The sequence below is a fragment of the Cibotium barometz genome, chromosome 1 (genome assembly GCF_041138505.1).
Source record: "Cibotium barometz isolate CiBa-2024 chromosome 1, ASM4113850v1, whole genome shotgun sequence".
Classification (NCBI taxonomy): domain Eukaryota; kingdom Viridiplantae; phylum Streptophyta; class Polypodiopsida; order Cyatheales; family Cibotiaceae; genus Cibotium; species Cibotium barometz.
The window spans coordinates 31983911-32007578 of record NC_141046.1 but is presented as its reverse complement, the minus strand read 5'-3'; the positions used below and the strand labels follow the sequence as shown (position 1 = coordinate 32007578).

Sequence of the window (23668 nt, the reverse complement as noted above, 5' to 3'; positions counted from 1 at the left end):
TTAAAGCCACTCGGCTGACTGAAAATGGTCCCACGACTAGAAAAATCACCATTAAATGCTAATAATCCTGCACATCACATAAATGGGCTGCTGGCCATCAGGTGCCTCTGTTTCTGGCTGCTGGGCAGCCTGTGTGGGCCTGGCCTACAGTCCTCCAGGGCTGTGTACCCTGTTGGCTGCCTGTCCAAGAGCATTAGGGCTGTCCTACAGCCCTTCCATTTCCATCCCATGGCTGGTGGGCACAGCCAAGGCCTTCTTGGCCCCTATGGGGGTGGTTCTACACCTCCCCCATGCCCATATCTGTTCTTGGGGTAGCCCTATGGGCTGGCCCCTTTCCTATATGCAAACCCCAACTGTCTACACAGTGGTCTGGCATCCAGTATCATACCAGATACACAAAAGCACTGACATCATTCGAGAGGGAGACTCACAGCGCGGACTGGCACTGTTTCATGTGCAGGACAATGCACACCTGACCTTGGACTCATGTGCAGAACAATGCACACCTTACCTCGGACGACTCGAATGGAACCCTGGCTGACTCATCCCGGACTGGGCTCACATGGGACCAGTTTTCCATCCCAGGTCCTGCACCTTCTGTACAGATATGTTTACGTGGCATCCAAGTGCGGGATGCACGTGACATCCCCTTCTGCTTAACTTGACGGAAGCTGCATAGCCTCCAAATAATCCGTCAATAATACCGGATAGTCGTCGAAAAACTCTTTGTCAAGCCATACCGCTTTGTGGGTCCCTCGGTCCTGAAACTTCGTGAGGAACTGTCTTTGCCTTAGGCCTGAGCCATGCTTGAAATAGTATAAAAGGATTTGTTCTGGAACCATAACTTTAGCTTCATCAATGATATCTGGCTCCGCCTCGTCTTTAACTTCTGAAGGGATCGGACCTGCATATGGCTTTAACCAACTGACGTGAAACACATCGTGCATAGTCCAACTCGGAGGTAGCTTCAACTTCATTGAAACCTCGTTAATCTTTCTCTGGATGGGAAAAGGTCTGAAGCTCACATCGCTTGCCCACCTGTTTCAACCTTTGCTTCATAATCCGAAGATAAACCCAATTCCCTTCCGAAAACTTCATATCTCTTCGGTCTTTATTGGCCTGTTGAGTTGGCCTGTTGAGTGTAGGCTTCTTGCGCTTTAGCTAACCTGTCCTTCATTGACTCCAAAATCTCCTGGTAAGACTCCGTCAATCTGTTCGCCTCAGGTACTGAAGACGAGGTTCAAGTTAATAGCGACTGGAATGGTCTTCCAAACGCTGCCTCATATGGAGTCCTGTCAATAGCTGAAGAAAAAGAATCATTCAAAACAGCTTGAACTAAAGGCAAATATGATTCCCACTTACCTTGCTGATCATGGACATAACACTTCAGCACATCAAAGGCCAACTGGTTGTAGATTTCTGTTTGGCCGTCCGTCTGTGGGTGAAATGCACTGGAAAAATTCAATTTAGTACCAAAGTTATCAAACAATGCCCTCCAAAAATGACTGGTAAACTTGGTATCTCGGTCTGACACTATGGTCCTAGGAATCCCGCCAATTGGGTACCAATGCCGAATGAACAATTGGGCAACATCCTCGGCGGTCACATTGGCCCTGCATGGAATAAGCATAAAAAATTTGCTAAATCTATCAACTATAGTTAAGCACTAAGTATTACGCTTACCTGGACTGGGAGGCAAATTCTGTTAGAAGTCATCTCCTGTCTTTATCAGACACCAAGGCCTCTGTTGTGGGTGTGCCTGCCCTTTGTAGGTGTTTTCTCATTTTTCCTCACTCCCCGTATTTTTTTTCCATTTTCCCTATTTTTTCCATGGTGTGGGTGGTTGCCCTATGCTGGCAGGATGACCCAAAAGCTGGCCGACTGCACTCGTGTGCATATGGAGCTGGCCGACTATTCTGTTGAGGTCGTGGACTTTTTTTTGGCTGGCCGACTGGAGGAGACCCAGTCGTGAGGCTGGCGGCCTGTTTTTCCACTGGCCGACTGGATATATAGGGCCATATAAAATGGCCCCATTGCCCCCACAACATTGTATCTTGTTTTCGTATTCGGGATCTTGTGTATAGAGAAGAGTTACACGTCTATCTCTCTCCTTCTCTTGTGCTGTCTATTTTTTGCACTCCACTTGCTCTTGTGGTCTCAGATTTGGTTATCATCTCCACTACGTATTTTGACATGGTATCAGAGCCCTAGGCTCGTGAAAGATCTTGGGAGTTTTCTAAGCAAGAGGGGGATTGTTGCGTTGCTGATTGGTGGACTGTTAGGGAATGTTCGGAAAGAGAAGAAGCAAGAGGAAGGCAGGCTGAGTTGCTGGACACCCACTTGCAGGTTTAAAGTTTTTTTTTCCCACCCACCCACCCACCCTTTTCAGTTACATCCCCGCGATGGCAGATTTGTTAGAGCTGGCTGAGAAGCATGTGAAGATCCCAACTCTCCCTACGTTCCCAGTGGACCGTCAGTTGGATGGGAACAATTACGGCATCTGGAAGGTTATGATGGAGTCTGTGCACTGGAGTTATATGACCTTGCTGATTTCATCGTTATCGGGGTTCCACGACCGGAAGCAGAGGAAGGGGAGTTACTGTCAACGAGGAAGGACCGCGAGGCACAGGCACAGATGTGGGATCGTGTCAACGCCAGGGTCCGGTCATTTATCTTCCTCAACTGCACACTGCAAGTAATCAATCACGTAAAGCATATGACGCTGGCCAGAGGCATATGGCAGCACTTGGCTTCTCTTTATAACAAGGTATCGCCCATGAAGAGGATTTCCTTGGAAGTACAGATGCGGGTTATGAACCCTGAAAAGTCGTCGACGATGTGGGAGCACATTAACAAGCTGCAGGCCCTTCAGCAGGAAGTCCTCCAGGCTGGGAAGGAGATATCATGAGAAGATATGGCCATTACTTTGCTGTCCCACTTGCCTGCTCAGTATTCCGCTTTCTACTCCTCTTTGATTACTAGTGGCAAGCTCAGCACCATTACCTGGGAGGAGCTTGTGCCCATGGTCTTGAACCAGGAGGAACGATTCACGAACCCTTCTCACAGCGGGGGTTCGGAGGCCTTAACTGGCCAACGGCCGAAAGGCCGGAATAACAACAAGGGCAAAGGGAAGGCTTCACCGGAGAAGTCTTCTGAGAAGAAGCCTGACACAGAACGAGAGAAACTGAAGGCCGAGAGGTCGTGCAATGAATGTGGCGAGAAAGGCCACTATTGGAGGAAGTGTCCTAAGCAGACTGGGAAGAGTGCTGATTCTTCAGCCTTAGCTGCAAAGACTCGTGCATTTGTGCACTTAGAGATAATGGACTCCGATGCTTCATCGTCTTCGAGCGAGGAGGCAGCTGGCTTCACCGCAAAGGATACCCGGGAATGGATTCTTGACAGTGGTGCTTCCAGGCACATGACTCCGTCCCGTGACTTCTTTTTGGATCTGAAACGGCAGTCAGGTCGCATTTTCATTGGCGACAACTCCACCATTCCGATACACAGTGAGGGCCAGATGGAGATTATTCCCGACGGCAAGGGGGGCAAGCATGCCTCACGTGTTCTTTACGTCCCTGCTCTTGGTTTTCATCTTCTGTCAGTGCATGAAGTATGCAAGAGTGGCTTTCGGATGGAATTTGAGGAGCATTCAGTTGCTCTACGGGACCGTGAGACTGGCCAGGTTGTTTGGGAAGGCGGTGTGGAGAATAGTATCTACAAGCTCTCTGCACTCTCCTCATTGACAGGTTCTCAGGTCGGAGATTTGTGGCACTTTCGTTTTGGCCACTTAAATGTGGATGCACTACGGCAAGCCTTCCGAGACCAGATGGTGGTTGGCTTACCAGATGTTGGTAGCAGGCAAGGACGTTGCAGTTCTTGCATACGTGGTAAGCAGCACAGGGAATCCTTTCCGAAGTAGGCTTCCAGGCGGGCTTCAAAACCATTGGAGTTGATTCACACTGACTTGTGTGGACCTCAGCAGACACCATCATTGGGGGGATCTCTCTATTTCATGCTGCTTGTTGATGATTGTACCAGATTCACGTGGGTCTACTTTCTTTCACAGAAGGACCAAGCTTTTGCACGGTTCAAGGATTGGCACGTGATGGTGGAAAAAGAGTCTGGATTGTAGGTAAAGACTCTCAGGGCTGACAAAGGGGGTGAATTCTCCTCGAATGTATTTCTTAGATTTTGTGCAGATCATGGCATCAAGAGGGAACTGGCCAATACAGGATCGCCTTCAGAGAATGGAGTTGTAGAATGCAAAAACAGGACTGTGGTGGAGATGGCGAGGACCATGCTGGAGCATCGTGATCTTCCTTGTCCACTTTGGGGAGAGGCTGTGGCAACGGCGGCTGTCCATACCCTCAACCAGTCTTCAACAACTTTAGTACCTAATATGACTCCGTTTGAGGCATACTTTGGCAGGAAACCTGATGTCTCCCACTTCCGTGTTTTTGGGAGTGATGCGTATGTACATATTCCGAAGAAGCAGAGAGGGAAGCTTGACTCCAAATCCCGCAAGCTCATATTTGTGGGGTATAATTCTCTTTCCAAGGGATACAGATTGTATGTTCCAGAGAGGAATGAGATTGTTGTCAGCCGGGATGTGGTCTTTGATGAGCATGTTCCTGTATCCACTATTGAGGAGCCGCCACTTCTTGGAGATCCAAAAGAGTCTGATGATGATTCCCAGACCATTGTTTCAGTTGATCGACCTCAGTCAGTACAGGAGGTTGAGCCTGCAGCTGGAGTAGAGCCCCCACGACGGCAGGAGGCTCCGTGATCTGTTCGAGTACCCAAGTGGTTGATTGACACCCTTCGGGAGTAAGGTGTCACGGAGCTACCCTCCGAGTGGACCACAGAGGACGGCCCTCGAAGATCGCACAGAGTCCGTGACAAAAGCAATACAACGGAGCTTCTTCAGGTAAACTATGCTTTGATGTCTCGTATTATGCGGGACAAGGAGCCCACTTCCGTTAAGGAAGCCCTTTCAGAGGATACTTGGAGGAAAGCCATGCAGGTGGAACTTGATGCACTACACATGGGAGTTGGTACCGAGGCCGTCGAAACGGTCAGTCATTGGTGTCAAATGGGTCTTTAAGACCAAATATGCGTCAGATGGGTCGGTGGACAAACACAAAGCCAGACTCATGGCTAAAGGTTATGCTCAGTGGCCAGGCATTGTAGGGTTTGAGCTGTTAGTGTTAGGGTTTGGAAGGTACTTCAACAGGAGGCGTGAGAGTGAGAGAGAGGAACACGACTGGTCATGTATTGATTGTGATAAAATGAAGTACAATAGCCACATAAAAGGATGTGACCTAATAGTGTGTTCACATGGTCCGGCCATAAATAGTGCCAGGTGGACCAAATCACTTATAAACCTTTATAAGTGAAACTAAGCTAAAACTGGGGGAAAAAACCTCCACTAACTGAAGTAAAAAGTGCCCTGGTAACCTAATGATGATCACTAGCACTCCCTTGGGTGCATACACAGCATAAAACCCAACAAACCCCCCTAGAGTGATATGTGATCACTGTACATCATCCACCAAAAGGAAACAAATTCAAAGCAGTGTGGAATGCTTCGAATTTCGGACGTGGTAATGCCTTGGTGAAGATGTCTGCCAGTCTCTCCTGAACAAAGTGATAGTGAATCTCAATGTGTTTTGTGCGAGCATGAAACACAGGATTCCTGGCCATGGCAATGGCACTCTGACCATCGTCCTCCACTGAAATATCCATATCAGTCATAAGACGACGCAGCCATATGCACTCAACGGTAGGAGTGTAGGCTGCTCTGTACTCTGCCTCACAAGACGAAGTGGCCACTGTGGTCTGCTGAAAGTCTGGTATCAAAATCACCAGCCCAATCTGAATCGCTGTAAGCATATAGCTGCATGTCACCCCCCTCAGGATATAGCAATCCAAGAGACAAGGTACCCTGCAAATACCGAAATACATGCTTCACAGCTTGCCAATGTGACAATCGCGGGCTGTGCATGAATCTGCTCAACTGAGATACGGCATACTGAATATCTGGCCGTGTAGTACACAAGTAAATAAGGCACCCAACAACCTGAGCATATGTAGTGGCATCAAATAAAATACTGTCATCTTGTAGTGACAGTTTCATCCGAGGCTCCATAGGAGTGCTAATAGGCTTGCAATCCTGAAATTTAAACTTCTCCAGAAGTTTAGCAACATACCGAGATTGCAACAACCCAATGCCTCTGTTATCCTGCACAAACTGTATGCCCAAATAGTAGTGTACGAGCCCCAAATCAGACATGTCAAATGTCTGTTGCAGTATCTCTTTAAAAGCTGCAATTTTGTCATCATTTGATCCCATGAGCAAAAGATCATCTACATAAAGACTGATGACCAGCAGATCTTTCTCTTCTTTCTTTACATACAAAGTGGCTTCTGATGGATTGTTCACAAAGCCTTCAGTGAGCAGGAAAGCATCTATCTTTGCATACCATGCTCGTGGAGCTTGTTTCAAACCATACAAGGCCTTTTTCAGCCTGCATACTTTCCCTTCATGACTGTGTTCTGCAAAACCTATGGGCTGATGTACATAAACTTCCTCCTCGAGGTCCCCATGTAGGAAAGCAGTCTTGATGTCCAACTGATGAACAACCCAACCACGATGTGCAGCCAATGCAATGACACTCCTAAGTGTCGACATACGGGATGTAAGAGCAAATGTCTCCTCATAATCAATGCCCTTCTTCTGTGCATAGCCCTTTGCAACTAGACGGGCTTTGTACCTGTCAATGGATCCATCTGCATGTCTTTTCAACTTATAGACCCACTTAGTACCAATGGCTTTCTTGCCTTTGGGCAGATCAACCAAATCCCATGTTTGATTCTTTTTAATAGAATCAAGTTCATCCTGCATGGCTTTGTTCCAATGCACATTGTCTCGTGCATCCACAAATGAATCAGGCTCATCATCATCCTGTAAACTGGCTGCCATAACCATATTTAAATCCATGATGTGTGCATGCTCATTGGTCCGTGTCTCCCTACGAGTACGGCCAGCAAGAGGACCCTCTAGATGGCTGTCCTGTAATGTCCTCAAATACCATCTAGGTATATGTCTGACCTGTGGAGCATGTTGCCCCATATGTGGCTCAACTTCTGGCTCAATTTGCTGCTGAATTTCTGCACCACCTTCATGATTGGCTGGCTGTCCCGCACCCTCATGGGTTGGATCACCAACTGTGGAATGAAACTCCATAGGTAGTAGACCTTCAAACACATCATTTTCAGCCTGATTTGCATCATAACCAGCCATGGATATTTATCAAAAATCACATCCCGACTAGTAAATATCTTCTTGGACAGTGGGTCATATAACCGGTAGCCCTTGCTCTCACGGCTATACCCAACAAAAATACATTTTGTGGCTTTATCATCCAACTTCCTCCTCAACTCTTTGGGTATGTGTGCATATGCTAGACACCCAAAAGTACGAAAATGTGATACCGAAGGCTTGCGGCCATGCCAAGCCTCAAAAGGAGTAATGGAAACCGGGACATCGATTCAAAATATGACAAGCACACATAACAGCTTCCACCCAAAAGATATGTGGTAGCTTCTTTGCCTTTAACATACATCTGGCCATCTCCATGAGTGACCGATTCTTCCTTTCTGCAACCCCATTTTGCTGTGGAGTATAAGGAGTAGTATACTGATGCTTGATACCTCTACTCTCAAGAAAGGAATTCAACATGTGTGACACATATTTCCCCCCTCGGTCAGAACGGAGAGTCTTAACCTTGCATCCTGACTCTGTTTCAGCAAGTGCTACAAAGGCCAAAAATGCATCATATACCTGTGATTTCTGTGTCAACGGATAGACCCAGCACATACGAGAGAAGTCATCAATAAATGTAGCAAAGTAGAAGCAACCTCCTAATGACTTCGTCTGCATGGGACCACAAAGATCACTGTGTATAAGCTGCAACTTTGCAGTTGCTCGTAGAGCTTGATCACGTGGAAAGGAAAACCGATGCATTTTTTCCAAAATACATCCTTCACATATGTGATCTGGAGGCTTCTCCATAAGAGGTAGGTCTGTCAACATGTTATGTTGCTGCATAAGCATAAGACTACCAAAATTTACATGCCCCATGCGAGCATGCCATAACTCCGCATCAACCATAGCTGGAGTAAGAGTGAATGCATTATAAGCAGACTGATCCACTAGCTGAAATGCATCCAACTGATAGAGTCCATGACATAATGTACCAGTAAGCATCAAGGTCAAGGCATTAGCTTTGTCTCTGACCATGCATTTGTCATCATCAAAGTTGACTTGCATACCACACTGTGCTAAAGAAGAAATGGACAACAGATTCTTCTTTATCCCTGGTACATATAAGGCATCTGTAAGGCGAAGAGTAGAGCCATCAATGGCGGTGAGCTGAATCTCCCCAATGCCACAAAGTGGATATGAAGCATTATTGGCACACTGAACAGTTTTGCCAACAGGGGCAGGGCATACATTACAAAACAAATCCCTGCGAGATGTAATATGCTTTGAAGCACCACTATCAAAATACCAAGTACATGCATGCTCAGTCACACTGAGTGCCTGTGAAGACCAAGAGGCATCATAATTGCATGTGTAGAAACAGTAATCCCCGTCTTCAACAAAGGAAGTAGTCTCCGAAGGAGCTTTAGAGGCATCGTTTACAGACATTCCAGATTCCTTCGCCTTCTCTTTGGCAATCCTCTTCCTACACTCTGTGATGTAGTGACCTGGCTTCTTACAGTAATGACATTTGCCCTTCTTCTTGGGCTGTCCATCACCTTTCTTGGTATCCTGAGATGAACCACCATCACCTGAATTCTGATTTGAACTCTTTGGCTGAGACTTGCCTTTCCCTTTTTGACCTGTCGTAAATGCTTGTTCAGCACTTGTGTTCATGTTCATGTTCTTCCTGATTTGCTCTTCCTGTAACAAGAGAGTAACAAGTTCCTGATACTTTAGGGGTTCAATAGCATTCCTCATGCTAAGGTTCAAAGAGGTATGAAAAACCAAGTAGGATCTTGGCAAAGAGTTTAAGATGGTGGATACAAGCTGTGTCTCAGGAATAATCTCATCCACATTGATGAGTTGCTCTCTCAAATCCTGCAGCTTGTTCAAGTGGCTAGACATACTGCTCATGTATTGATTGTGATAAAATGAAGTACAATAGCCACATAAAAGGATGTGACCTTCACATGGTCCGGCCATAAATAGTGCCAGGTGGACCAAATCACTTTTAAATCTTTATAAGTGAAACTAAGCTAAAGCTGGGGGAAAAAAACCTCCACTAACTGAAGTAAAAAGTGCCCCAGTAACCTATTGATGATCACTCGCACTCCCCTGGGTGCATACACAGCATAAAACCCAACAGGCATCGACTATGAGGATACCTTTGCACCGACAGCACGGATGAACGCGATTCGAACCGTTCTAGCCCTTGCTTCTTCTCAGAGGTGGCCCTTGTACGGTCTTAAGCAGGCTCCCAGGGCTTGGAATCAGAAGATTGATTCCTTCTTTGTTCGGACTGGTTTTCAAAGATCGGTTGCAGATCCCAACCTGTATCTCTTTTAGGAACGCGGCATGGTTACGATTATCATCCTTTATGTGGATGATCTCATTCTCACCGGCGGTCATGTGGAGCACATTGGTGCGACGAAGACTGCCTTGTCAAAGGAGTTTGAGATGACCGACCTAGGCTTACTCCACTTCTTTTTGGGATTGGAGATCTGGCAGACCCAGAGGGGGTTTTTTGTCTCTCAGCAGCGGTATGTGTTGCTTGAGGCCTTTGGGATGGAGAACTGCAAGCCTAATACTTTGCCGATGGACCCAAATACAAAGTTAATTGTTAATGATCCTTGTGAGCCAGTTGATGCCTCGCAGTATCGGAAGTTGGTTGGTTCATTGATCTGGTTGCTGAACACAAGACTGGACTTGAGCTTCTCCGTGGGGTTGTTGAGCTCTTTTATGCAGACGCCATTGAAGTCTCATTGGGACGCAGGATTGCGGATCTTGCGGTATCTGTAGAGTATGAAGGATCTAGGACTCTTTTACACAGGAGGGGATGGAGTCAGACTCCAAGGTTGGAGTGACTCAGATTGGGGAGGAGATCCAAACACGAGGAGATCTACTTCAGGTTAAGTTTTACCCTCGGCTCAGGAGCAGTTTCTTGGAGCAGTAAGAGGCAGCCAACTATTGCCCTATCTTCGACAGAGGCAGAGTACCGGGCTGCTTGTGGTGCTGCTTGCGAGGTTGTGTGGTTGCGGAGGCTGCTAGGCGAGATTGGGTTTCCACAGAAGGAGCCCACAGTCATCCAGTGTGATAACCAGAGTTGTATAGCTATTGCTCGGAACCCGGTCTTCCATGCCCGGACCAAGCACATAGAGATACAATATCACTTTGTACGTGAGAAGATCTTGGTTGGTGACATCTTGCTACTTTATTGTTCGACGGAGGACAATGCGGCGGACCTCTTCACGAAGTCTCTACCTCAGGCTACGCTTAGGGGGCATTCCAGCTCCCTAGGGTTGATTTCACAGCCAGGAGCTGAGAGGGGGTGTTAGAAGTCATCTCCTGTCTTTATCAGACACCAGGGCCTCTGTTGTGGGTGTGCCCGCCCTTTGTAGGTGTTTTCTCATTTTTCCTCACTCGTATTTTTTTCCCTATTTTTTCCATGGTGTGGGTGGCTGCCCTATGCTGGTAGGATGACCCAGAAGCTGGCCGACTGCACTCGTGTGCATATGGAGCTGGCCGACTATTCTGTTGAGGTCGTGGACTTTTTTTTGGCTGGCCAACTAGAGGAGACCCAGTCGTGAGGCTGGCGGCCTGTTTTTCCACTGGCCGACTGGATATATGGGGCCATATAAAATGGCTCCATTGCCCCCACAACATTGTATCTTGTTTTCATATTCGGGATCTTGTGTATAGAGAAGAGTTACACGCCTATCTCTCTCCTTCTCTTGTGCTGTCTATTTTCTGCACTCTACTTGCTTTTGTGGTCTTAGATTTGGTTATCATCTCCGTTACGTATTTTGACAAATTCATGACAAAGTCCATCGAAATATCCTGGAAAGGTCCCTCAGGAATTGGTAAGGGCTGTAATAACCCTATCTTCTTTCCATGAGGAGCTTTCACCTTTTGACAAATATCACCGTATTGTACATATGAAAACACATCTCGCCTCATCTTTGACCAATAATATTGCCGTTACAATTTCTCCAAAGTCGAATTCATGCCCCTGTGACCACTAGGAATGGCGTCATGGGCGTCATGGAGAAGAGCTGTCCTAAACGACTTCATGACACATAGTCGGCCTTTGTAGAAAAGTCAACCATGGCATAACAAAAAGTGGCATGGTCTTGTGGCATCCAATGCCTGTTCCCACTGTGTACCGAATTCCTCGGAATCCACATAGGTGTGCTTCATGTCGTCTAGTTCCATACCAACAAGATCGAGTCTAGTGGTCTAAATCAAAGTCACTTGTCCCTTCCTGCTCAAAGCATCAGCCACACTGGAGTGGCCTTTCCTGGAAGGTTCTCAATCATACCACCAAATTGTTGGAATATCTGGCTCCAGCGGTGCTGTCGGTCACTCCACTTTGCACTTGGCATTGTCTGAATCCAGCATAATGCCTGATGGTTAGTGTGAACCTCAAAGTCACGGCCATAAAGAAAATGTTTCCAATGTTTCAAGGCTTGTATAACTGCAAGGAGTTCACGATCGTAGACTAAGTAATTCTTCTCTGTGGGCAGTAACTTACGAGACATGTAAGCTACTGGATGACCATTTTGTTGTAATACACCGCCAATTGTGATGTTACTCGCATCGGTGATCACCTGAAATGGCTGGTCCCACGAGGCAAGTGCTAAACAAGGTGCTTCTGATAAAGCTACCTTGAGGTTCTTGAATGCCTCCAACGCTCGTGGAGTCATTCGAATCCGTTGCCTTCTTGTCTTGACGCCCTTAAGCAGATCGGTGAGATCCGTCGAGAGGTCAGAAAACTTATCTATGTGGGTGGACTATGCCTGGCATATACCCACAAGGATATGATGTCATAAGCTGTCTGAGGTACTTTCCAATTGACGATCTCGGCCACGTTAGCCGGATCAAGTCGAATGCGTTCTGCACTAATTATATATCCAAGGTAACGAACCTCGAACAAATAAAATTCCGACTTCTTCTCATTGATGTAAAGCTCGTTGCTTTCTAGCAACTTCATGACATTCTCCACATCAATGTCATGCTGCTCAACCATAGTTGAAAATACCAGTATGTCATCCAGAAATATGAACACACACTTTCCAATTAATTCCTGAAATACACGCATCATCATGGGGTTGAATGTAGCTGGGGCGTTCGTCAAGCCAAAAGGCATGACCACAAATTCATAGTGGGCCCGTTCCGTACGGAAGGCTGTCTTGGGGATGTCCCTCTCCACAATCCTCACCTGGTGGTATCCACTCTTCAAATCGAGTTTCGAGAACACCTTAGCCCCATTCAGCCTCTTGAGAATATAATCTATTTGAGGCATCAGGAATCTACTCTTGATAGTCAACTTATTGAGTGTATGATAATCGACACACAATCGAGAAGACCCATCTTTCTTCTTGACAAACAGGATCGGTGCTGCAAATGGTGACACACTGGGGTGGATGAAGCCAGATTGCAACAATTCTTTGAGTTGGCGGTTCAACTCCGATTCCATTGCCTTGGAAAGGCGATATGGAAACTTGCTCGGGGGTTCCAAGACTGGGAGGATATCAATCTTGTGGTCCTTCGGTCTGGACGGGGAGTGCTGGGGAGGGACTAATGGTCACTGGGGTGTTTGACACATTCCGATTAATCTGGAAAGTGTGCTTGTCCCACTTGACATCCGGAAGGAACTTGTGAAACCCCTGAATGCCCAATATTATGTCTGCTCCTACAAGAGGGGCAACCATAAAATCACGCACAAACTCTATGCCCTGAATAACCAATTTAGCACCTAGAGCTTCATACTTGACGCTCGTTGTCATGCCTGTGCTAAAACCCTCAACTTGTTTGTCCACCGAAGTTAGAACGAAACGGGCACGTCGAGCGGCCTGTTCCGTGACCACATCCTCCGTGCTGTCGCTGTTAAACAAGACAACAACTCTCTGGCCACCTATGTAGCCAAAGGTCTTGAGCAATTCGTTGCGCTCATACTCCTAGTCATGGGCGTCCTTCTGCTTATCTTCAAGCTCCAGGCTAATGATTGCTCCAATTGAAGCATTGGGATTTGAAGAACTAGGGGCAGCCACTGGGGTCTGTGTGGGAGCTGGGCTCACCACGGAGGCTATGGAGGCTGAGGCAGCGGTCTTTGGAGCGATAGTCTTCTTAGGACACTCCCGAGAAGTGTGTCCTTTTGTATGACAAAAGAAACACCTACCCTCCTTGTACTGAGCAATCTCCTCGACACTCAACTTGCCACTTGTCTTACTTGCCTCGGCTTTCTGGTCTGGAGTAAGCTTGGACGCATTGTTCGAGTTCTTGGAGCCAAAGGCTCCTGTGCTCTGTCCTGGGGAAGATCCAGTCTGGTTCTGGCCTTTTCCCCCCAGAGCCAGTATCTGCGCCTTCTGCTCTTCCAACTTGGCACTCTTGTCTACGATTGCTTGCATCATCTGTTGGAATATCTATGTAACACATGCCTGATGCCCGTAGCAAGAAAACGCACTTCCTTTTCGGAGCGCGATTTGGCCATCCACTATGCGCGCGGGAGACTTCCGGAGGCTGAAAACCAACCGTCCTTCGAGGGACGGGAGTAACTCCGAAATGGGGTAGTCCACTGGAGTCTGAAAACCAACCACACGCGCGAGAAAAAAATTATGGTTTCTTGCTAAATCTTTACACTTGAAGTAGTCTCTGATACCACTGTAACATGTGGAAGCTCCGGGGGAGATCGATAACTTCAATGCTTAGAAAAACAACACACTTGTCTCACGACGAAATTAACACACAAAACTGAATATAGATGTGCAAAAAAATAGAGAAAGAAAGAAAGAAAGATTTTATTAACGTCTTCCAAAAGACCGAACTCGGCCTATGAGACAAATCGGTGTACCTGTATGGGGTATCCTCTGTCATCCCAATAAAATGAAAAAGTACTCAACTAAAAAGCTGAATGTGGGTGTGCAATAAGTACAATGAGTGGTGGAGGGGATGGAGCTCTACTACTAGGAGAATGCAAAGCTATATGCATGGAGTATACAATCATGATATGCAACCTAACTAGCTCCATCCTGTACCATACTGGGGGTATAAAATGGTATACATCAATGAAGGGGGTGTCCACAACTCCCTGAAGAACATGCCTGGGTGTGCTCTGAAGCGAGCCAGTCGCTCCGCACCATCTCTGTGAAACTGAGCTCTGATCTCTGTCATCTCTCTCTGGTATAGGTGTGGTGTCCGAAAGCCAGGTGTCCTTTGTCTCCTGCGGGCTCTGATTGTCTCTGCTCTCTGGAGAGTAATTCCCTGCCGTGTAGGGGCTGGGAGTGGGATGGATCTCTGAAAAAATGTAATAATATGTGTCTGTCGTCCCCCCTCTGGAGCTGTCTGGGCCTGTAATAATGTCTCTCTGTGGCGCTGTATGTCTAGAATGAATCTCCCCAGTATGCGCTGGTCTGCTGCCTCAAAGATCTAGCATAGGGAATGTGGATCTCTGAATAAAGTGGGATATCTCTCTCTGATGGCTGTATATGCTCTGCATCTGCATACATAATGCTCCTCACTCTCCACCTCCTCTCTGCACAATCTGCATACCCTCTCCTCTCGGGGGATCCATGCTGCTCTGCCAGTCTCCATCTCCAATCGGTGTGATGAAACTCTAAGCTGACCAATAGCCACTCGGGAGCCGTGTGGTAAAAAGCCCTCAGGCCTCTCTATAAATCCATCATCAGTGATACTCATGAAGTGATCTCTGTAGTATAGCATCTTCGGTGGAAGAGGCTGTGTAGGCGATATCCATGTCTCTCATGTATAGAGCTGCCATAGATCCTGTCTCAATACTCTGTTCCTCTCACTATGAGAGAGACGGATATGTGGTGCATCCCTGTCATACTGAAATGGTGGTAGATGATCCATGTCTAGGCCATGCTGTGAGAACCAATGTGTGACCTGTGCATACCATGATCCTCTGTCTCCTGCCTTAGCCAGCTGTCTAGATGCCTCGGAAGCTCTGTATGACAATCTGTCCTGTGGCATCTCTCTGAATCTGTCTAGTAGGCATATAGTCTGGAATATGGCCTCTGCCATCATAGGATGCGCAGCAAACTCTGCTCGGATAATGTCATGAGGTACTGACGGTTTGCTGCGTATCATGCGTGCCATCATGAGGGCCTGTGGTCTCTCTATCTGTGTCCACCAATGGGTAGCAAGGCCTGGCGCCCATACCGCTGCTCCATACATCAATGCCGGTGTGACTAATGTGTCAAATAGCCACCCCTTCGTCCGGGGCTCCTGAAAATGCGCCTGGTGGCACTGTCTCTCTAGCATAGCCAATGCTGCATATCCCCGTGTCAATCTAGCTCTGGCTGCTGAACCCATGGTGAAGCGTGTGGCTGCTGCTGCAGAGAAGGTAACCCCTAGGTACACGTATGATGTCACCACCTCCACCTGGCGTCCTGCGAGACTGAATGTCAGCCGACTCCTGCCCTGTCTCGATGTGTGAAAGACCATAACCTTGGTTTTCCCAAGGTTCACAGTAAGACCCCTCTGTGTGCAGAAATCATCGAGTGCATGTAGATGCTGCTGTAGACCACTTGGAGACTCAGAAACTAATACAATTTCATTAGTATAAAGCATAATATGTACTGAGGTACCTGCTAAAGCAACTCCATCCCCGCCTCCCCGTGTAATGAAGTCAGCCACCTCATCAATGTATAACCCAAATAGCGTGGGGGAAAGTGGGCATCCTTGCTTCACACCAATGGTGCTAGCAATAGTCTCGGACATACCTCCTGGACATTTGACTCTCCCAAAAACCTGCTCATATAATGCATAGATGCCCCATGTCATATCTGCTGGTATGCCAAGAGACTGCAGGCGCTGAAAGAGCCTCTCTAGTGGTACTGTGTCAAATGCCTTGCGGAAATCCACAAAGCAGCAATAGAGCTTTCTCTTCCTCACTCTGGCCTGATCAATCATACATCTCAAAGTGAATACATGGTCAGTGGTAGAGAAAGCTCTCCTGAAGCCTGCCTGCCCTGATGAGCGTAAACTTGCTCGCTCAGCATATAAGCTAACCTCTTGGTCCAACACTGCACCATAGAGTTTGGCCAGCACGTGGCCAACCATAACCGTCCTGTAGTTGCTCGGATCGAGCATATCCCCTGTTTTGTGAATCGGCACAATGGTGTGCATCGTCCACTCCGCAGGCAAACCCTCTGCTAGTGCCCTGTTAAACAGGTGTGCAAGAAAAGGAGCCAAAGAATCTACTGCATATATGAGATGCTCACCCTGCAGGCCCATATGGTCAGCGGCCTGTCCATGCTGTAGGCGGGGGATAGCTTCCTGTACCATCGAGTGGGTAAAGAAGCTAGCTGTGGTAGGTCGAGCTGAGGTATAGGTGGCTGCTGTGGGGCGTGGTATAGGCCCTCTGCATATGTGTGCCATGTCTGTGGGTCTGCATAATAGGTGTCGGTGCCCGGGCTTCTCTGAAGTGCCGTGATGAGACATGGCTATCTCTACTCATGAAGAAATGAAAGATCTCTAGCTCTTGTATCTCTGCGAAGGCCCGCCTTTTGCGGCGAGTAAGTCTCCTCATCTCTCTCCTCGACTCTTGCTCTGTGATGGCTCCCAAGGCTTTCTGTACGCGGAGCCGTGAGTATAGGGCTCTGCACTCGTCATCATACCATGTGTTTTGGGGCATAGTCCCAGATCTCGCAGGCTCTCTTGAGTGGACACGATGTGGGAAGCTCTGTAATGCAGCCGTGTGTAGGAGTGATGCCAGCTGGGCTGTAATGGTATCCATAGGTGCCAGGGGATCCATGAGTAGGAGCCCATCCTCTACTCTGCCAGTGTATATGTTTGCCATGTCATGTGTGAAGTAGATGGTAGTGTGTGGCGTCGGTATGTGGGGGGCTGGTGATACTGGTGATCCGGCTAGTGAAAATGCCAAGTATGTATGATCTGCCCCAATAGGACGAGGTGGAATGGAGAATGAGGTGACAAACTGTGATGCCTCCAAAGATCCCATAATGTAGTCTACCACCGTGCCTCCGGTCCGTGTATGACCCCCATGTGGGAAGCATGTCAGTCCTCCTGATCCCGGCCACTGTAGCATCCCGTTATAAATAACGAGACGATGCCTGGCTCCCAACTCTAGTAAGTGGTCCCCATAATGTCCTCTGTCTGGTCCAGTGTGCTCTGATGCCCGACTAGCCACTATCTCCTCTGGATCCACAGGGTGGAGGATCTCCATGTCATCATAGTCACACACCTCACAGTGTCTGCTCTGTGTGTGGGCATTGAAGTCGCCCGTAAGAAATACTTCCCCTAGTGTAGAATAATGCATAATCTCCTCTGACAGACAAGTGTATGGCGAGGCTCCTGTCTCCTCCTCCTGTGGCATGTCCTCTGTAATGACATAGGTCTGTAATGACATAGGTCTGTAATGACATAGGAGGATCCTGATGGAGAAAAGTAACATAGAGCTATGTATATAACCCTGTCATGTGAGAGTTGTAAGCTGATCCACATGTATCTGGCCTCTGGATCCTGTGCTACCACTCTCAGTCTCCCCTGTAGCTCCCGTCTGAATAGAAGTGCTACTCCCCCCGACCCTCTCGAGGTACCTTGGCGTGTGGTCCTCGTGTATGCTGACTCCCACTGGAATCCCTCTACTCGAGGTAGCCCTCTCTCTGGGCTCTGATGTGTCTCTGTCAGAAGTATGATGTCTCTCCCCACCATAACATGCTCCAGTCGTCCAGGCTTCACCCATAGTGAACCATTACAGTTCCATACTGCCATGTGTATCTCTGTCAGTGGCCTAGTCTGTGTCCCATAGGCCATCCTTCTTAGTATTCTTGATGGCTACCATTTCCACTTTCAATGCACTCACCTCCTCGTTGAGTGCCGTGTTCTCTTGTTCGAGGTTCGTGACCCGTGCTTCGAGAGCCGTGATGTGCCGGTGTAGTTTGTTCTCCACCTCATTGAGGTTGGAATCGGATGTCTTCTTGTTCTCCTTGATTAGTGCCTTCATTGCCGTCTCGAGGGCCTCGAGTTTCTCTTGGAGACTCGGGGCCATTCCTCCAGATCACTCTGTAGTCCTTCCCACAGGCAGGGAGGAGAGAGAGAGAGAGAGAGAGAGAGAGAGAGAGAGAGAGTTATGTTGCTGCCTTGGGGGCCTGAGCAAGGGGGGCGGCCAGCGCGGCGAACAGAAGGCGCAGTGGGCGGCAAACAGACAGAGAGAGAGAGGGAGAAGAGGACATAGTATTGGGTCCCGAATACCCTCTGTAGGGCCCCCCACCACAAATGATGTATTTGCTTTTATTAGAATGATGCAAAACTGAAATAAAAGACTGAACCTGAACCTTCTTGGCTGAGATAGATCTTTGCTCTTGACGTTCTTGTAACTCATGAATTAGTTTGGCCTCGGGCAATGACATCTCAAACAATGGTTGGTAAATCTCTCCATTTGTGATAGCATTCATTGTGAAACTTCTCTTGCCTTGGAAGTTCTCCTTCACTCGGATTAATGCTCTCAATCTTTGGCTGCTCCACAACCTTGGGTGATTCCTTTTGCTGCCTCTAACTTATCCACCATGGGCATTGACATCTCCTCAAAATCCTTCACCGATCCACATTCCTTTCTTGAGGAAATTGTCTCTTGGTCCACTTCCGATCTTGGAAGCTCTTTGGTATTCTTGAAAACTTCCTCCTACTGAGTGTCAACCACTAGTGAAATTTCTTGTGCTAGCATCCTTGCTTCCCGTCGGTTTTGGATCTCAAGTTGAACTGCCGACAAGCGTCTCTTTGCCTTCTGCCTTTTAGGATCATCGAGCTTTTCTCCACTGTTTGCTAAAAGCTGGATGAATCTGACTGCTGACTTCTAAAATTCCCACAACTCTTCTTTGGATAAAGTCTTGAGAAAGTCGTCATCCACTGCCTTTGAACTCATGATATTGTTTTGCTGTTTTTTCGGTTGTAATCAGCCTAAAAACCCTAACCCTAGAGTTCTACATGCTTTCTAAACTCCCTAGGATCATGCTAGGCTGAAATCTAGACTTTCTAGCACTATACTATGCTGAAAATGAATAAAAAGTTGATGCAAAAATGCAAATTGAATGCAAAAACGCAAACCCTAAAACGCAAACCCTAATTCAGCATGCACCAAACATAAGCCAAGGGCTGTCCTAGGATGACCTAAGCTCTGATACCACTAACATGCGAAATCTTCGGGGGAGATAAGTAACTTCAATGCTCAGAAAAACAGCACACTTGTCGCGACGAAATTAACGCACAAAACTGAATATAGATGTGTAGAAAAATAGAGAGAGAGAGAGGGAGAAGAGGACACAGTATTGGGTCCCGAATACCCTCTATAGGGCCCCCACCACAAATGGTGTATTTGCTTTTATTAGAATGATGCAAAACTGAAATAAAAGTCTGAACCTAAACCTTCTTGCTTGAGATAGATCTTTGCCCTTGACCTTCAATCCTTCACCCCTTGTGCGTTAGCTTGTCCTTGGCTGTCTTGGCCCTTTGATCAGCTTCAGCACTTGGTGAATTATGAGATGTGTAACATGCGAAAGCTTTGGGGAAGATCGGTAACTTCAATGCTCAGAAAAACAGCACACTTGTCGCGACGAAATTAACGCACAAAACTGAATGTAGATGTGCAGAAAAATATATGTATATATATATATATATATATATATATATAGAGAGAGAGAGAGAGAGAGAGAGAGAGAGAGAGAGAGAGAGAGAGAAATAAAGATTTTATTAACGTCTTCCAAAAGACCGAACTCGGCCTATGAGACAAATCAGTGTACCTGTGTGGGGTATCCTCTGTCATCCCAACAAAATGAAAAAGTACTGAACTAAAAAGCTGAATCTAGGTGTGCAATAAGTACAATGAGTGGGGGAGGGGAAGGAGCTCTACTACTAGGAGAATGCAAAGCTATATGCATGGAGTATACAATCATGATATGCAACCTAGCTAGCTCCATCCTGTACCATACTGGGGGTATAAAATGGTATCAATGAAGGGGGTGTCCATAGCTCCCTGAAGAACATGCCTGGGTTTGCTCTGAAGCGAGCTAGTCGCTCCGCACCCTCTTTGTGAAACTGAGCTCTGATCGCTGTCATCTCTCTCTGGTATAGGCGTGGTGTCCGAAAGCCAGGTGTCCTCTGTCTCTTGCGGGCTCTGAGTGTCTCTGCTCTCTGGAGAGTAATTCCCTGCCGTGTAGGGGCTGGATCTTTGAAAAAATGTAGTAATTTGTGTCTGTCGTCCCCCCTCTGGAGCTGTCTGAGCCTGTAATGATGTCTCTCTGTGACACTGTATGTCTAGAATGAATCTCCCCAGTATGCGCTTGTCTGTTGCCTCAAAGAGCTGGCGTAGGGAATGTGGCTCTGAATAAAGTGGGATATCTCTCTCTGATGGCTGTATATTCTCTGCATCTGCATACATAATGCTGCTCACTCTCCACCTCCTCTCTGCACAATCTGCAGACCCTCTCCTCTCGAGGGATCCGTGCTGCTCTGCCAGTCTCGATCTCCAATCGATGTGATGAGACTCTAAGCTGACCAATAGCTACTCGGGAGCCGCGTGGTAAAAAGCCCTCCATGTATCTAGGCCTCTCTATAAATCCATCATCAGTGATACTCATAAAGTGATCTCTGTAGTACAGCATCTTCGGTGGAAGAGGCTGTGTAGGCGATATCCATGTCTCTCGTGTATAGAGCTGCCATAGGTCCTGTCTCAATACTCAGTTCCTCTCACTATGAGAGAGACGGATATGTGGTGCATCCCTGTCATACTGGAATGGTGGTAGATGATCCATGTCTAGGCCATGCTGTGAGAACCAATGTGTGACCTGTGCATACCATGATCCTCTGTCTCCTGCCTCAGCCAGCTGTCTAGATGCCTCGGAAGCTCTGTATGACAATCAGTCCTGTGGCATCTCTCTGAATCTGTCTAGCAGGCATATAGTCTGGAATATGGCCTCTGCCATCATAGGAGGCACAGCAAACTCTGCTCGGATAATGTCATGAGGTACTGACGGTTTGCTGCGTATCATGCGTGCCATCATGAGAGCCTGTGGTCTCTCTATCTGTGTCCACCAATGGGTAGCAAGGCCTAGCGCCCATACCGCTGCTCCATACATCAGTGCCGGTGTGACTAATGTGTCAAATAGCCACCCCTTCGTTCGGGGCTCTTGAAAATGCGCCTGGTGGCAGTCTCTCTAGCATAGCCAATGCTGCATATCCCCGTGTCAATCTAGCTCTGGCTGCTGAACCCATGGTGCAGCGCGTGGTTGTTGCAGAGAAGGTAAGCCCTAGGTACACGTATGATGTCACCACCTCCACCTGGCGTCCTGCGAGAGTGAATGTCAGCTGACTCCCGCCGTGTCTCGATGTATGAAAGACCATAACCTTGGTTTTCCTAAGGTTCACAATAAGACCCCTCTCTGTGCAGAAATCATCGAGTGCATGTAGATGCTGCTGTAGACCTCTTGGAGACTCAGACACTAATACAATATCATCAGCATAAAGCATAGTATGTACTGAGGTACCTGCTAGATCAACTCCATCTCCGCCTCCCCGTGTAATGAAGTCAGCCACCTCATCAATGTATAGCCCAAATAGCGTGGGGGAAAGTGGGCATCCTTGCTTCACACCAATGGTGCTAGCAATAGTCTCGGACATAACTCCTGGGCATCTGACTCGCCCAAAAACCTGCTCATATGATGCATAGATGCCCCATGTCATATCTGCTGGTATGCCAAGAGACTGCAGGTGCTGAAAGAGCCTCGCTCGTGGTACTGTGTCAAATGCCTTGCGGAAATCCACAAAGCCGCAATAGAGCTTTCTCTTCCTCATTCTGGCTTGATCAATCATACATCTCAAAGTGAATACATGGTCAGTGGTAGAGAAAGCTCTCCTGAAGCTTGCTTGCCCTGATGAGCGTAAACTTGCTCGCTCAGCATATAAGCTAAGCTCTTGGTCCAACACTGCACCATAGAGTTTGGCCAACACGTGGCCAACCATAACCGTCCTCTAGTTGCTCGGATCGAGCATATCCCCTGTTTTGTGGATCGCCACAATGGTGTGCATCGTCCACTCCACAAGCAAACCCTCTGCTAGTGCCCTGTTAAACAGGTGTGCAAGAAAAGGAGCCAAAGAATCTACTGCATATATGAGATGCTCACCCTGTAGGCCCATATGGTCGGTGGCCAATCCATGCTGTAGGCGGTGGATAGCTTCCTTTACCATCGAGTGGGTAAAGAAGCTAGCTGTGGTAGGTCGAGGCTCCTGTGGCTGAGGTATAGGTGGTTGTTGTGGGGCGTGGTATAGGCCCTCTGCATGTGTGCCATGTCTGTGGGTCTGCAATGGGTGTCGGTGTCCGGGGCTCTATGAAGTGCCTTCTTGAGATAGGGCTATCTCTACTCATGAAGAAATGGAAGATCTCTAGCTCTTGTATCTCTGTGAAGGAGCTGGTAAGTCTCCATATCTCTCCTCGACTCTTGCTTTGTGATGGCTCCCAAGGCTTTCTGTATGCGGAGCCGTGAGTATAGGGTTCTGCACTCATCATACCATTTGTTATGGGGCATAGTCCCAGATCTCGCAGGGTCTCCTGAGTGGACAAGATGGGGGAAGCTTTGTAATGCAGCCGTGTGTAGGAGTGATGCCAGCTGGGCTGTAATGGTATCCATAGGTGCCAGGGGACCCATGAGTAGGAGCCCATCCTCTACTCTGCCAGTGTATATGTCTGCCATGTCATGTGTGAAGTAGATGGTAGTGTGTGGCATCGGTATGTGGGGGGCTGGTGATACTGGTGATCCGGCTAGTGAAAATGCCAAGTATGTATGATCTGCCCCAATAGGATGAGGTGGGATGGAGAATGAGGTGACAAGCAAGCTGTGATGCCTCCAAAGACCCCATAATGTAGTCTACCACCGTGCCTCCGGTCCGTGTATGACCCCCATGTGGGAAGCATGTCAGCCCTCTTGATCCCGGCCATTGTAGTATCCTGTTATAAATAACGACACGATGCCTTGGTCCCAACTCTAGTAAGTGGTCCCCATAATGTCCTTTGTCTGGTCGAGTGTCCTCTGATGCCCGACTAGCCCCTATCTCCTCTGGATCCACAGGGTGGAGGATCTCCATGTCATCATAGTCATACACCTCACACTGTCTGCTCTGTGTGTTTGAAGTCACCTGTAAGAAATACCTCCCCTAGTGTAGAATAATGCATAATCTCCTCTGACAGACAAGTGTATGGCGAGGCTCCTATCTCCTCCTCCTGTGGCATCTCCTCTGTAATGACATAGGAGGATCCTGATGGAGGAAAGTAACATAGGGCTATGTATATAACCCTGTCTTGTGAGAGCTGTAAGCTGATCCACATGTATCTGGCCTCTGGATCCTGTGCTACCACTCTTAGTCTCCCCT

At 47.7% G+C, this 23668-nt stretch overlaps 1 protein-coding gene across 1 annotated transcript in view; it reads left to right on the top strand.

Moving 5' to 3' along the window:
* The window catches only part of MED6 (RNA polymerase transcriptional regulation mediator-like protein), a 139765-nt gene that overhangs the window by 23738 nt on the left and 92359 nt on the right, over positions 1 to 23668 (top strand). The gene's annotated exons all lie outside the window — the stretch shown is intronic.